Source organism: Anopheles gambiae, chromosome 3 (genome assembly GCF_943734735.2).
Source record: "Anopheles gambiae chromosome 3, idAnoGambNW_F1_1, whole genome shotgun sequence".
In the NCBI taxonomy this organism is placed as follows: Eukaryota; Metazoa; Arthropoda; class Insecta; order Diptera; family Culicidae; genus Anopheles; species Anopheles gambiae.
In genome coordinates this window covers 40320107-40336882 of record NC_064602.1, presented here as the reverse complement: position 1 = coordinate 40336882, position 16776 = coordinate 40320107, and the positions used below count along the sequence as shown (strand labels likewise).

Below are 16776 nucleotides of genomic sequence, written 5' to 3'. Positions count from 1 at the left end.
CCCTTAGCAAACACAAAAAGTGTACGTGTGACCATTAGCCAAACCTTTGGCATCAGCACTAACACTGGATTAATTCGAGACGGGTGGTGAAACCTGGAGATACGTATGTTTCTACGTGCTTATATTTTGCAGGCTCGGCTTAATCAGATCCTGTGACTCTTGTTAAAAATTTCCAAGAAGGACAAGCAAATGTTCCAATGGGATCATGTTGGATACATGCAAACGCGCACTTTCTGAATGTGAACCGGATGTGTGAAGGGAAATGTACGCAACAAAGGATTGGTGAAAAATGGACCCATTTATATCACTTTGGTGAACGTGTGGTTAGAGATTTGTTCAGAAGAAAGACACTCTCCAATATTGTCCATGTTTGGATAAATGTGCTGGACTATTTTGAACGCCTTAGTGACCTGGTGAAACAGTTGGAGAAGCCCATCTTTACACTCAAATCAGGTGTTTGTGTTAGGCGACCCTGTTACGAGATACTGGATGATATTGGGAAAGATAAGTACGAAACCAAATTCCACATCGCGTCCCAACGTATCAACGATACCAGCATTTGGTTAGCCCGAGGGAATGCTTTCTCGATTCTCTAGTCCCTCAAGCATAAGTCGCCTCCAGCTGAACTGTCTCGAACGCAAGGGTCAGATGGTCCCATCGCTAGCACACACTTACCAGCAGTAGACGCTTCGGCAGCCCTCGGTCGTCTTCCTCGGTGATTTGTGTGCGATATAAGGATTTCTCAAACGCCGGTGGATTGTCGTTTACACCGCGAACGTTAATCAGAACGGTAGTGTAATTCTCCTTTAAATTTTTCGATGCTGTCTATCGTAGCTCATACTAGTAAGGGAAACACAATTAGAAGGAAAAGCAACATGGAGACGCTTTATAGATCGTTCTACGAGGAATGTCGAAGAAAAGGGTCAGATTATATATGAGAGCATGCATAATCTGACATATTCGCACCACATGCGGCACATTGGATTTCTCTTTGGGCTTACCTTTTTGATCTTCTCATAATCTTACGCCTTGGCTACGTACAGGGCGCCTGTTGTGTTGTGTATGGCAAACACATTGCCTACGTTATCGCTCGAGATCTTGTATCGTACACCGGACGCTGTAATGAAAAGGGCAAGAGAAGGAAAGGGATGATTATCCGTCCGGATGTGTCTCTTTAAATGAGCTTTAATGTTTCCCAGACACGCACGAGGGGAAGCTGTTTCAAATTGTGTATGATAATTAGCTCCTCCCATCCCAATCATATAGCACAGGGTTAGTGCCGGCATTCTTCAATCGTTCCACCGATACTGCGGGTGATGTGTGCCCTCCCAAGGAGCCTTTATAAAGCTTTACAAAAGAGCGTAGCACGTGTTGAAATGATTCATAGGAATACAAATTAAAACTCTGCTTATTCGTGTACGTGTAGAATCTGCGCCGCCTGTTTAATTGCATTCATAGGCTGAATCCTCTCCTATAGTGTCCATCTTGTCGTTTGAATACATATAATGTTAATTTCAGTGTTTGTTGTCGGCCATCGCAACAAACAGTACACATAATATTTGAAATTCCGTACTAACCAGAACAGCTGGGTTTGCCGAACCACATGATTATGCTAATTTCCAAAAACCATACCACGTTACAATTGGTTAAAGCCATGTGCAAACCAAGCGGTAGTAGTATTCCTGCTATTTAGATCTTATTATAAACCACACTTTAAGCTATTGACACATTGTAACACACTTTGGAAAGCCAAATCACACCATTGCAGCACATTTATTATAACACACTTAGCAAATCCGACTATACCAAAGCAACACTCTCGAAAGAGTTCAGATCACACCTTTCATACAAAAAACAATTGAGACAAGTTTATAGAAAACAATCGAATCGCACAACATAAGCAAAACAAGCTTTAATGCAGCAAAGTAAGTGAACCGAGAACGCAGAGCAACTTAAAATCGCAGCGTGGGTAAAGATCGAGGAAAACATTCGTTTTTCCGCAAAACATTAAAACAGCAGCATAGGCACACAGTCACAAACACCATACATAAATTAAGTTTATAAATTATGCCAATAATAATAACATTTGATTACCAAAAAAAAAACAACAACACACAATCCATAATCAAATGTACGAAATCCATAAAATCTTTCTTCAGATTCAGACTCGTTAAAATCAAAATTTAAATAATTACTTTTGAAAGTCAAACATCAAGATTCAATAAAAAAGAGCTGTAGAAAATTAACATATTCAGTTTGTATTTTCTAATTAAAACGAGATTTGAAATTACACTCATTCTAAAGCTAGCGTCAAAATGGCCCTCAACAACGTTCTCTTTACAGCCCTCAACTAGACGATCAAATGCCGGGTTTAATCAGTCCGTTTTGAACAGTTCGTTCCACCTCGGCTCATGTCAGTAAAAACTGACCTCCCGCAAAACGGTACTCGACAGCCTCGCGTATGATAGATCACATTAAACTGTGAAGCTGCGTCATAACGCTTTTGGTGCTGGTGCGTTTTGTGTGCGTTGCAGAAAGAATACAAACCAAACACTTCATCACTCCGAACCATGTACATGTTATTAATTTCAGCCATTATTATTTTAAAAAAAACGTTACAAAAAACATAAGTTAAAATTTGGATTGTTCTTGCAGTTAACAAAATCCATGTTTTCCGAAACGTGTTTTTGTGAGTGCATATGCTCTTTGTAGTGTGTTTCCATCATCTGTGTTGCTGCATACATTTTGGATTCGATCTTGTGCTGCCATGCCAGAGTAATGGTCATCTCGTGCTCGCTACCACCGTGCGGCTGAGTTGCATCATTCCAAACTGCACGAAGCCGGACGGAGCATCAGGTTCTTTGTTCATGCAAAATATGAGACATCCCTGTTGAGCTTGCGGTTCACCATGAAGTGCCGCCGGCGTAGGCGTTCGAGCGGTATGGTGGGATTTATTATGTTTATTAACATAAATTTTCGTAAATTGTTGCCCTAATGCCTCGCCACTGATGGGGAGAAGTATGGCTCGAAAGGGAAATGTTTGTACATGACGCGGTACGCGGTACAACTCACACAAACTTGCAATGTAATGTTTAGTACTTTCGTTTGGTGCAGGTCCGGTTTTCCTGGTAGCCAACAAAGATAGGATGAGTTGAAAAATGGTAGCGCTGGGTAGATGAAGACGCCTCCTGTACTCAGATGAGTATAAGCCAAACCATGGGAGATGGTTTTGAGGATTAGATTCATAGCTCTGAAGTGATATAACAATTGTAAAAGTTGTACATAGTGAGCGTTTTGAGTTGATTAGAACCAGTCGTGTAAAATAAGATTACTCCGTGGAAGGCAAAATGTAGGCGGAACTGACGGAACGCACTCTAAAGCACTGTGGTGTACATTGTGGGGACAAATTTCTCTTCCCATACTCTACAAACTCGATGGTAAACTCGCATGGGACGCTGGCTGCCATCACCTCCGTTGAGTTGTCGAATTAGAATTAATTTATATTCTATTTAGCGTCACGATGCCACGTGAAAGCGTAACTTTGATTGAATTATCATCGTTCTGTAACACTTTATTTGCGTTGTCAAATAGCTGCCCTTTTGTAAGAGCAGGTGTAGCGGAGGTTCATGCTGCGTACAATGCACGCAATTTTCGATTGTAAGAGATTGTAAAATTGTTGAAGTGGAGTGGTGGTAAAGAAATGTCAGAGCTTCCGCATGCAACAATGTTTAATTAATCATACTCAACCCTAGAGGCAGACATATCCAAATCAATAAATGAAATGAAGTAAAATGATGTTCAATAAAAGTAATCTGTGTTGTCACCTTGCAAGGGAGACTCGCATAAAATGCAATGTTTAAAACAATAATTTCATTGTTTAGCAGACCAGATCAAGAATTGATGAAGCTTGACTTGACAAGGTTAGAGGACGCAGAGTTTAAAGTAAAATCATGAGCAATTGAGATAAAATGTGATGTACAGTAACGCCTTTTGTTGCAGTTGTTTAAAGGATTGTTTGAAATTTCTCCTTTATTCTTTTTTATGCTGTGTAGTTGCGAACAATCATTCAAAATTATTGTCATACAATTCGGTAAAACTTTTGACGTTACCGCAAGGCATTTTGGAAATTTAGCTTAATTTATAAAAAGCGAACCACTGCTTCATTCCGCAACAAATAGGAGCGACTTTTTTTTTTTAATTATATTTATTCTGTCTTTTTTGGTGAAGTATATATTCAATTCAGGTATTTGTTCTGTATTTATCACTCTTCCTTTCCACTAACCTTTTCTTGGAATTCGTAGAAAAGGCTTTGGCAATTGTTGTTTTTAATTTGTCTGCCACTTTCACCTGTTCCCTGGAGACATTTTGAGTGATAGCAACAGTGTTTCTTTACTGTGCAGAAATTCTTAGGCCGGTAGCATCTCTAACTGAGAAATGGGGTCGCCATTCACTCAACCAGATGCCTTGTACCCGGCCTTGGTCGTCGGAAGGATCGGAAAACTTTTTTCAACATAATTGAACCGTAACAATTTATATGCTTGACCGTGCCTCATTCGGGCTTAGCTTCACAAAATTGGTAAGTGTTTCCGGGATTCGTAAAAGAATCTTTATATCTTTTTTACAGTCCCTATACAATTCGTTTCACTTCAAGCGAAGCCTTTTGCCATCCGTATGCTTTACCGTCCGAGCGAATTAATGACATTGTGATCGTTATAAACTGATTCTGGACGTTTCATTGGTTAATTGTTGTCTATACGGTATCTTAAGTATATACCGCTTGCAGATAAAATAACTATTCACCATAAAGAATCAAAATGTATTGTAACTAGTGATACTGTGGATGGTAGCAGAAAATCCATGACATTACGCAAAGGAACATGTTCGTGTCAACCTGCTGCATGCCAACGGAATGAATTTGTGGATACCAAACAGCTTAGTGATTAAATCCTGCTCCAAGTATAATGCTTGACAGCTCGATCAAAATGACAAAATAAACTTTGAGGCTAGAACTACGAGTTCGTCTCGGCAGAGAGGTGCATCAACAACTGGTATCATTGTAAGTGTCAGCTCCGCTCATCCAGTGATATAGATTTTCAGTGACACGAAAATCCACTTCACCAATTTGTGGTCATGCTCAATTGTAACAAAAAACGTGTATATAGTTAAATTGCGAGGAGAAGAGAAACGTTAATGTATTTGCACAACCTAATTTAACAAAAGTTTTGTAAAATCAACAGTGTTTCTTAAGTTTTGCCGTGAACAGTGTTTTTATTTTAAAAAATGTGTAAAAAAATACAAACAATTGACACGCACACAAAACATCCCGTTGTTGTGGATGAAATTATGCACAAAAATACATGCTCACTGTCATGTCAAGCGTCCTTTTGTGCGCTGCGTTGGTACGATGGAACAGAACCAGATTTTTTTTGGTCACAACGTTCGGCGAAGTTATTCAGTCAGTTTGACATGATAAATGACGGTTGCGGTTCAGATCCTTTCCTGCGGCGAGGCTGAAACTTGACTGAAACTTGGTTCGGCTTTTCTTCGCTCATTGTTATTTTTTAAGCCCCTCGTGCATTGTTTGTGCATGTTTTGTTCGTAAGGCCGTGGCATTTGTAATTCTTGGAGAAGCTTATGTAGGTGCACTTTTAAGAAGGTTACCAAGGTGTGGGTTTTCCCGTTACATGCAAACAAACATACACAAAAAATCGATTGCAAGCAGGGTAAAAACATGCTAATCTAGGGAAATGCATGTCTTCTTTTTCAATTATCCGATTCAGAACAGTTTGTAATAAATTGACAGATAAATTACGATGCTTGGTTCAGAACTGGAGTTTTATTGGTATAATGGTATTATATTGTTCATTTTGAAATCTCTTGCTGAGAAGGAGATGGTTTTTTTGCACGAGTAAGTGTGTTTGCGTTTGAATCGTTCTGTAATATGATTTCGCTATTTTCAATGCGCGGTCTCTCTTGTAAACCACGAAGAAACTACAAAAGCTCTTACGCTCAAGATGATTAGAGAAGATTGTGCAGTTTTGTTATTGCCGATGGTCTGCTGTTTGCAACAGCACATTACAGTAGCGCTTCACTTAGAGTACTTGGTGTTGGTTCGCATTAGGCAGCGGCACCGATGTCAGCTTTTCCATTTATCTTCGATGTGGTTTATGAAAGGTAATATTGGCTCATCTACTTGATGCATGGAAATCGATTCCAATCACACTGGCTCTAGCACACGCAAAACACATATTCCCACATACTGCTTGGTTCTTGTTCCCCTTTTCTGCCATTTTCCTTCGAAGCACCCCCAGCAAGGACAACGATTTGGACATCTCTCAATACTAGAGAAGATTCCTGAGTACATCCCTATCCACACATGGAATTGTAATCAGGCAAATGGTTGAGACGGAAAATTTTCCCTTTCCCTTTTTTTTAATGCCATTGTGTGCCATTAAAATGTAAGTTGGTCTGTAGGTAATGTCGACGGTCTGGGATGTGCCAGCGTTGAGCAGAATGCATGTGAAATCCGATAAGTCACTTGATGAAATCACTTTGTAGTATGGTCTTTGACTGTCACGATCGCCATGTAATATGTTTGATGACTGTTACGGTCGCCATGTGGTATGTTTTGAGATAGTCACGGTATGTTCGATTTTGGGTCGATCGCAATGTAGTAACTTTGAACTCGCGTTGGTCAGGGTGGCCTTCGTCATCGTTTGCCGAATTAAGTAGAACTGAGGTGGATACTATTTCGAAGCGGACGTTCGACACTTAATCGTCTAGGCGATCATAGAAACCTTTAAGGCCGCGGGGCCATCATTTTCTCAAGCACTCATGAGTGCTTTTGAGAAAACCTCGTTCTCAGCGTTTGTCGAATCGCAACAAAATCGGTTTTGAGAATCTTTGAGAATCTTTGAGAAAGTTGACGATGCAGCGATCGGTTAACTGAAATATGGAGAATTGTGCTATTTGTTTATCGGAAATCACTTTGGAAAATGTATTCAATGTTTATAATTGAAAACTTTAAAAAAATATGCGATTAAAAACTGTTTTGCCCTATTTAAAGCTCTAAATAAAGCTTGAGTGTCTATATCAGTTTCTCAGAGTGAGCAAAACTGACGACGGCCACGGGCTTGTGTCTGAGAACAAGTTTTGAGTGCTTGAGAAACTTAAATGAGTGCTTGAGAACGTTTTCTCAGCTTGAGAAAGCCCCGTGGCCCCGCGGCCTAAGAGGTTTCCCTTACTGGAAACGTTGGAGTTTAGAGGCCTTACCTTGGGCAGGGGGACATAAAGAGTTTAAATGAGAAGTCGATAGATGTAGGATGGGCATAGTCCTATCCTGACAGTACGAACGAATCTGACTTGCCATGATCGGAGTTGGTTTTATTTATACTCAAAAGAAGTTAAGGGTTTCTCACATTTGGTTCCGGGTTGTATGTTGGAAAGTTATTGTTTTCACTCAGCTAGTTACGTTTGTCTTTTGTTGACAAGAACGAAGGTTCTTGTCACTAAGTTCCTGTTTTGGGTTTAATACTTATACTGTTCCTGCTTTGTGTTATAATGCATAAACTGTTCCTGCTTATGTTGTACGTTTTCGGTTGGTTCTGTTAAGTGTGTCACAATTGTTTTTATATGAACGGTGTGACCTGAGCTCTTCCGGGTGTGTATGGTATGATCTGATTTACTGAATGTGTTATAATGAATGTGTTACAATGGTGTGGCTTGGCTTTCGTGTTACGTGTGTTACAATGTGTCTATGGCTGATAGTGTGTATTACAATATGTTCTGTACAGCAGATATGCTACAACTTCACTTCAGCTGTTACGTTCAAGTGGAATGTGATGTTTTGTTCTTTTCTGTTTTCTGTATCTTTGTATAAAAGACTTAGGAAAGGCGAGTTTACCCATTGTTAGCTCCCGAACTAGTCGCGTAACGGAATAGAAATTGTTTTCTCATAGGAGTCAAAAAATGTTTATTCGCCGAGTTTCGCTTTGGGTGGAAACTTTATTCTGTCGCGGTTTTTGTACACCTTTAAAAAGTTTTTGACTATTCTCGCTCGCTGTCGTGATGCTACTGTTTAAATCGCGATGGCGAGGAACCCGATTCCTAATCCTAAGGTCATTCGCCTTCCCTGTACCCGAACCCGTTACAGTGCCCTCTGTAGGTGAGATTGTGGAATCTCTCGCGATCGCAAGTGCTGAATATTTGACTGTCAGCCGCGGTGACAGTTCTACTCTGTTTGTTTATGATCGTCGCAACAACCATATTTTCTTTTACTTAATTTTTGTCCATTCAATCAACATTCAAGTTGAGCCCAAATCTCTCCTTATCGGCTAGCGAATGCTGAATCACTGCAAACTTGTCTAGTTCCTTTTTCCAGGTTCTTACTTCACTTCTGGTACATCTGGTACATAAAATAACTTTTAATTTACTTCGCATGCTAAAAATATGGAATTCTCTGATATTAGTATTTTATGCACTTCACATTGTTTTTGATTTGAATAAAATTGAAGTGTAGTCATGTATAATGCAATTTATTCCTTCTTTTATCAATTTTTTAATTATTCCTCATAATGAAGCGCGAAACGCTGGGAGTTATGATTTAATTGGATATACTAGCCAATTCAGGTTTCTGAGAAAGAGATGTTGTTTAATAATTTCCACCATGAATTACTACATTCATAGATGTACCATTCCGAATTACTTACCTCCACAAAAATTGAAAATTCGACCGCAGTTGAAACCGTCACCAAGTGCATATTACACTTTTGTTAACAATGCAAACTGTATCATTCTCACATGAATTGTGGTGGTCTGTTGCAAGAGAAACATCCGAATTAGTCGGGAGGCACCATTTGTTTGAACACATCAAAAACATTAGACCGAATTTATGACTTTATATGGAATGATCTGTACATCGTGTTAATTACGTGCCGTTATATTGCTTCCACAAGCACAACTATATGCAGTACACAAGTCGAACGACAAACAGGGCCAGATGTTGCAGCCAGTGTCTCGAGAGCTGGGAAATCCTTTAGCACTGCAGCTTGACGCCCTTGGAATTGCAATCAGTGTCGGAACTCGCAAGGCTCTACTCCATGGGCCAACGAAAACCGGCACAAAGCAACTCTTGTCATTAACTGTGTGCCATTGTCCCATCGATGGGTAACCTTTGAAAGAAGTCGTTAGGAATGTAGAATTGCATTGCGCGAAAAATGCCGAATTGTAGTGAAGATATGATTTTTCATTGTTAAAAAATTTCACAGATTTTTTTATTGCGTTTACACTGGTGAAACATTTTAGTTCTGCCTTCTGTGTTCTGGATGCAGCGAGTATGTGTGATTGTTCGTACAATTTGAGTGTTTTTTCCGCTAATTTCTTGGCAGAGAGTGTTGGCAGCATGCTCTCCCTGGGGTAGAAGATGTTCATGTGCATAGCTGGCGTTGTGCTGGTGTTGGATGGTGGGATTTGACAGTTTTCGCAACATTTTTGTACCAACAGGAACAATGGCTGCAATCGGGAATGTGGAAGTAAAATTGCTATCGAGAGGATCTATGCAACAAGTGCAGGTTGAACAAGGGCAAATTGTGTTGTCACAATTTGGAAAAAAAATTTACATGTAGAGATGGTTGAAGAAGAATAAGAGGGTTTATAAAAGCACACTTGAATGTGAATTTTAAACAAATCCGTTTGAAACAAATGGTTTAATTTTTAATTCAATATTTGTTTGCTTCATTGAGCAGCTGTTTTGTACACATTGTCTAATTAAACCTCAACAATCAAAATTACGTGTATATTCCTTTTTAAACCCCTGTTGTGTTATTCTCCTAGGCATTACCTGAAAAGTAACATTCCTTAGCAAATTTCCAAGTCTTTCCTCGTTACGAACGTGTTAGCATTAGTGCAAATCGTGACAGTGTTGGTGTCCTTTATTTTAATTGTCATACCTCGCTTCTGGATTCAAATCTACATTTGCTGTGCATAGACGTACCATCCTCACTGCCACAGTGAAACGTTTACTACGAGGAGAGGGTCAATATAAAACGATACCACAATTAAGCTCATTTTAGGGGTACTTAAAGCAATGAGACAATACGAAAGCAAAACCATCCTGTGTGGAACACATTTTCATGCTGAAAATTTTCAAAGATGGTTAAACAGCAGGGAGTTGCTGTCCTGCCTCTCTTAAACTTTTTCAGTAGCAAAACTTTGCCTTGCATAAACTGTTTAATGGGTGGTATGTACTTTTTAATAAACGATTTTATGCATTCAAAGTATATGATGATTATCCAGTACCCCGTGACGTGAAATTAGGGTTGTTGTTTGGAAGCATGTGCTGTGCTATTTTAATAATGTTTAAACATGCTTCCCAAGCGGGTTGGCCATTCTTAAATTGTGGACTGTTAACATGAATGTAGGTTCAACAGATATAGGATAACTACCACTGGGAAATTCAAAAATAATTGTGGGTTATGTTTGCATGATAAAGCCTTTTGGAAACAAGTGATTTTTTACTACTCATCGAAACAAAAGAATGTCTTTCTTTTTGCACCACCTATAATAACAGTCGTTGGGGTTCTTTTACATAATTAAATAAATTAAAACGATGAATAGTTTCTTTCCTTCCGAAAACCGCTATTTGGGTGCATGGTATTCTATAATATTGAATAAGTGACGATATCCTTATCACCTCGCTCTGGCTATTGCTGTAGCTGAGAATTTCGGAATGTGTCGGTTGCAATGCTGCTAAAGAAGCTCTTTCATAGGCTGACGACAGGGACCTATTGACCGACCAATGGAGATAGCAAAACCTCATCAACTAACCATGTAAATGAAATACGCTTAATTCATCATCTCCCTCATCCTGCTGCGTAGACGATTTCTCCAGTGTGACATAAAAGATAAGAAAAACAATAAGCTACATGGGTATTATTTGTGTTACAGATGGCTTCGGGAAAGATGGTTGGTTTGGGGTATATTTCTGTGTAAATTAATTATTATAAAGCTGTACTGCGCCTAGGAAACGAACAAAGAAAAGCAAGCAAGCCTAGACCAGGAAAGCTCTTAAGCTTTGTCCATCTTGCTGACTAGTTGTAAGCTGTATTTGATCATCATAGAGCTTCCCGGTTTGAGGATTGGTCACAGTAATGAATCGGTATATCGTCAAACAGGATTGTGGCTCTTCCCAAGCATGAGGCAGCTTAGCAATACTTGGAAGGATATCAAATAAGTCCAATACCGGAATGTAGCAGCACCGAATTAGAAACATTGATATAGGTATCCTGTAAAGCACACACTGGCAGATTTTCCTATGCAATAGACCAATAAATTTTCCTCTGACAAAGGTTGATTTCCAATTGATTTTACCCTACCTGCATCTCTGCAACCAGTCAGTCCATCAAATTGAATCAGGGATCTTCCATAACTGTCAAGGGCAAATCCTTAAGGCCCCTGGATTGTAGCAAAGTAAACTTGAAATAACAAAAACCTAGTTAAAAAATCAACGATATAAACAAAGACAAGTTATGATCCCACGGCTAGGTAGGGAAGACGCTGTAAAGTTTTTGCCCATTTGGAGCCATTCTGCTATAGGTTGAAGATCTCTTGAAGAGGAAAAGCGAAAAGTTTTCCCTTTTTCGTTGCTCGTTATTATGGATAGGAAAACACTTGCGAATATTTGCGTAATCTCTTCGGAGTGCGCAAATCCCCCGAGAAGTAGGCGATGTTGTTTTGGACCAAGGTAAAAACATGTAAAAATTACTTTTATATTTCTCTGGAAAGCAGCGAAATAAGTGTAAAGATCGTTGCTCTACTTTTAGACCCATTCAGTAGTTGGGTTGGTTTTGATATTCCGTTTTTGACTCTCTTTAGTCACCTGCATCCTTAGCCTTCGCTATGTTCGCACCTGACCATTGTGGCATAGAGGGGACAGGCTAATAAAATACCCGAGGGTGGACAGGTCAGATGATAAAGGTGGGTTATTTATAAGTCATTTGATTACTACTCAACACCCGCTAGGTTTGAAAAATAATAAAAAATTATGATCGAACATAAGCAAGTCGCTTGATGGACCAGAAACACTACCACCCTATATTTCAACCATAGGATTTCCTTGAAAAAGTACCTAAATACCTTTCTCGTACAGTTTCTAATACCGCTGCAATCCAGATGAATGAAGTTGAAAAATAAAGGAGTGAATAATAAAAAAAGAAAAAAAATACACAACAATCCCTCCCTTCCGGTGTATTGAGAAATAAAATGGATAATCATTAGAAAACACGAAACTTTATTGAATTATTTTAAGTGTCTTTTTTCCGACATAATTGGTAAAGAGTGCCCAACTGTTAAAAGTTATCATTACTTTCTACGCATTCGGCAGCGTTGCAAATGCTGAAGTTTCCTAAAATATATAAACGCAACTATGGAGAATATGTATTGATTGATTCGCATCTTCATGCTTTCACGATTGGAGTGGGATGCCGCTAAGCAGGAAAGATTTTTAATAAAACAACATAGCAGAAATCAAAATTCCAATCACTATAAAATTATTATCTCGTTAGACCCATTGTCACCAGCACCAGTCGGGCCGACAGGTAGTGCGACATATTGTTTGGTAAATATGCTGGCTCATGAATTTCTGGCATTGTTTGTTTTCAAACTGTATTTATTTAACTGTATAACTGTATATATTTAATATAATAATATATTCAATTTCTTTTTTGCTTACAGCAAAGCCTTAGTGCAGAATATCACGCTAATGCTAAATGACTTTTTAGAGGATTCTATTATTTAAACCCTTCAATTTTCTAAAGGAGAATTTGAAATTGTGTCTTGGCTAAATATTAAATAATTTATTTAAATTTAATTTAAAGACTTACTTAGCTTTACAACATTCTAGCTCAATGCTGGCTACAGTCAATAAAATAAATAAAAAATGTACGAGTGTTCAATAAATAAAAAAAAAATAGTTCACACTGAAGCAAACATAATTACCAACGATTTCAATTTATTACTTACGAGCACACATACATTTTCTCAAAACTATTCCACTTACCATTAATAAATGCATTATGAATTAATTGATTGTCATTTAAATTGAGCCCCTGAAAAGTACACCATGCTTCCACTAAGCAATTATAGAGTTACACACCGCATCATCATCGCCCAATTCAGATTTAGTCAGTTTGTCACTGCGATCGACACCATAAATGTTATTTACAATGTCAACGCACCATTTTATTAGTGTGTGCCGTAGTTTTTTTCACGGCTTTTTATGCACGGATGAGCAATGTTGCTAATGCACTTAGAAGGGTAACTGTAAATTTGTTATGCTCTCGTATACTCATAGCCAGAATAAGCGAACAAATGTGAACTGAATCAATCAAGTAAATTTGTGTGATGGCAAAGCATAAAAAGGTATAGCCATTACAAATGATTGATTGGTTATGGGGAGGACCCGAATGTCAAATATAATAGCCATGCGATTGAACATACACACATACACATCAACCGAGTTGATTGGATGGTAGATTCTTTTAATCTGAGCCAAGCACTGCTGCCTGAATGGGTAGATAAATTGCAATCACGTTCGATGCGTTGGGTATGCAATTAAAATTTTGATCGCATGCAGTACATCACTCCAGAACAACAAGGATATTCAACGCCACTCTGGTTGAGAGGACTTATATTTTCAATCGTTGTAATTTGAGTTAGCGTGGAAATGAAATATTTCCGTAAGTGTCTATTTCCAGGATCAAACAGTTGAGTTCCTTATTTGATAGAATTAATTGCTTGTTTTTCAGTCGTGACGTGCCTCTAGCATTGTTTAGAGAGTAATCATAAATTTATAGAACTTTCATTCACCGACACACTATAAACAACATTTCATTATCAATTAATTATATATATATAAAAAAAACACTCTCTGCTAAAATTATAAAAAAAATATTCCCGTACATTGCTTTATTCCATCTATATATCTTCCTCAACTGTACGTTAAAGAGAGCTCAAAAAGGAAGGATAGAGGAAAAAATTTAGCATATGAAGGATAAAATCAAATCATACGAGAAAAAAAAACTACCAAAACTTTCATTTGCTCAAAATGAGGCTTGGCAAAGTACCATAACTGACATTGAGCGCATTCCTAGGCGAACCGTTGCCTTTGCGCGTCCCTTGATCCACTGGCTTGCATCGGTTAAAGCTTTTTCTATAGACGTTGCATGCAGACTGAAATGTCTTGCCTCAAAACCGAATGATATACCATGATGAATTATTCATACTTTGATTGCGATCCCGATATTAGCGTATATGTGTACGAAAGTATGTGTGTATGTGTTATCTACTGGAATGAAATGCTTGTAACAGCAAGCATCCTAGATCGATATATTCTGCAGTAAAAGTTCTGGTCTGGTATTGAAAAGTTTTGCGATAACAGAAAGAATGATATCAAATGCATGCAGCAACGTTCTACGAGCACACTCTGTCCGATGTTAAGTTTGCATATTTTAACCATGAAGATTTCTTCGGCATGGGCGGTAATTATTTTTTATAGCTTATACACAAAACATGAACCCACTTCGATTTATCCTATTTTAAATACTCATACGATATAAGACGTACGATCGCTTTTTAGGCAAGCTACCCAGGTTTTGATATTTGATTTTCGTTTACATTTCGACTTGCGAGAAGAGCAACGGTGCTTGAACTATTTAAGCCATGTTTGCTCGAGAAAAGGGTGGTCTTTTTTCGTTTCGGTAAATGTTTGCATATGTTTGATATAGTGCACGGTAGGAATCGGCGATGGATGTGCAAAAATGACCCGTTTGTTGGTGGTACTGCCGTTACTGCGTTCTCTCGAAGTTGTTTGACGGTCAGAATTGAGTGCATTGTAAACAAAGGGCTATGATATGAACGGGCATGGTTAAATCATGAAGTAGAGGTGGAACGATAGCTTCAACTTGGATAGAAATGAAGTTAATAAGATGTTTTTTGCACCACGATCATGGTTGAGTAGAAGTGGAAGTGAAGTACCATTTTCCTTCTAGTTTATGTTTGCTTCCAATAATATACCGTGTTTATTATTTTTATTGATTGCTGCATATTTAGCATCAGAAGAGCTTCAATCTTCAAGTCTGCGTTAAAAAAACGACGATTTCGACGACTGTAGAAAAAATGGGATGATTGAATAAAAAGAAAGGACACGATGACCTGGGATTAATTGGGTGATTTATGTGCGTCAGGCAGTTTTTATGATTTCGCAAAGAAGCGCAGACTGCTTGCTTCCCAGAACCGAAAAGAAAGGGAAACCATTAAACTGCTGTAATATTGTTTTCTCATACAATACACGCGCCAAGGAAACGCTGATAAAAATGTATGGTGATTGTAGCCTTTGAGCCTTAAAATTTAATTTATGAGCATTGTATGCAATCAAAAGTGTTTTGAATTGAAATTTCATTTAAAAAAAGGATTTCTAGGTACGGAAATGTTGATTTACGTAGCTTTTTAACGATGTTTGAAACAAAATGGAGCAGTCTCATTGGTTTTGATACTTTAAACAGCCACAATCAATTTGAATATTCTATTGTTCCTTAAACGTAACATCAAAAACATTCGCCCCGATCGTTATTTAATACACCGGATAAACGAGGTATGCCAATTTGTATTACAAGTATTTTAGTTTATCCTTTGATCAGTGCCGTATCCAGCTTGGACATCAGGATGCAGAGTTTTGCAGGTAGATAAGGTCATTTTATCGAACCCATTTATTGTTAAGTACTGAAGTATTAAATTGAGAAACGAAGATGTTCGTTTTTGTGTTCAATTAGGGTGGAAATTGTTAGTGCTTCTTATTGGTCTGGATTTGTATTAGCATTGAAAAGAATTTATTTGATAATTTCCAAAGTTCCAGGGACTATTGGGTTCTAAACTTTCCAGGTGTACAAAAACGCAATCAGCGCCAAAAACATTGTTTTAATGAGCAATTGATAATACCAAGCGGTCGGAAAATCGTTAATATAACATGATTGACGGATTGCACGATGAGTTCCGGCATCGTATCAGGTCACCTCAACCTCTTTGCCAGACCATCCATTCGACTGCCAATCATTAAGGTTACGAGCAGCATCGCCACTAGAAATGGCCAACCTTTAGAACCCTGAGATTCCTTTGCTAAGATCACCAATACAAAAAAATACACACACATGCTCGTTGAACGATTTCAATCGAAAATTAACTTCCGATGGCAATTCGTGTTGCTTTTCTGATCATGCCCTCCATGGGGCATTGTGGTAGGTTCGGCGCGCACTTTGCTTACCAGAACCGTGTGTAGTACGTTTGGAAGTTAGTTACGGTCGCCATGTAATGTGATGAGCGGACATACGGTACATACTGTACATCGAACAACGTCGCGGTAGGTCAGTTTTTACTGACATGAGCCGAGGTGGAATAATACATCGATCGAACGGACTTTTCAGCACTTGATCGTCCAGGCGATCATAGAAACCTTTAGGAGGTTTCCCTTACTGGAAACGTTGGAGTTTAGAAGCCTTACCTTGGGTAGGGGGACATAACTAAACTCTTGAAATAAGTTGGAAGGCGAAGTATTAGGAAGCGTAACGTCCTATCTTGGCAGTCCGAAAGAATCTGATTTGCCACGGTCGGAATTGGTTTTATTTATACTCAATAAGTTTCGTACATTTGGTTTTGGAATGTGTTTTTGTCCTAATTAAAGGTTATTGATATGAGGTGCAATTTACACATTGTATTGGAGTGAGGTGT

The 16776-nt window shown here is 38.5% G+C and overlaps 1 long non-coding RNA gene across 1 annotated transcript in view; it reads right to left on the bottom strand.

Annotated features, from left to right (window-relative positions):
* Positions 1-574: 574 nt before the first annotated feature.
* Positions 575-16776, bottom strand: part of LOC133393754 (uncharacterized) — a 122658-nt gene continuing 106456 nt past the window's right edge. Inside the window, exons 3-4 of the long non-coding RNA XR_009766366.1 lie at positions 1002-1117; positions 575-840 (exon numbers count right to left, since the gene is read on the bottom strand). This is a non-coding gene — a long non-coding RNA (uncharacterized LOC133393754). The remainder of the gene's footprint in view (positions 841-1001; positions 1118-16776) is intronic.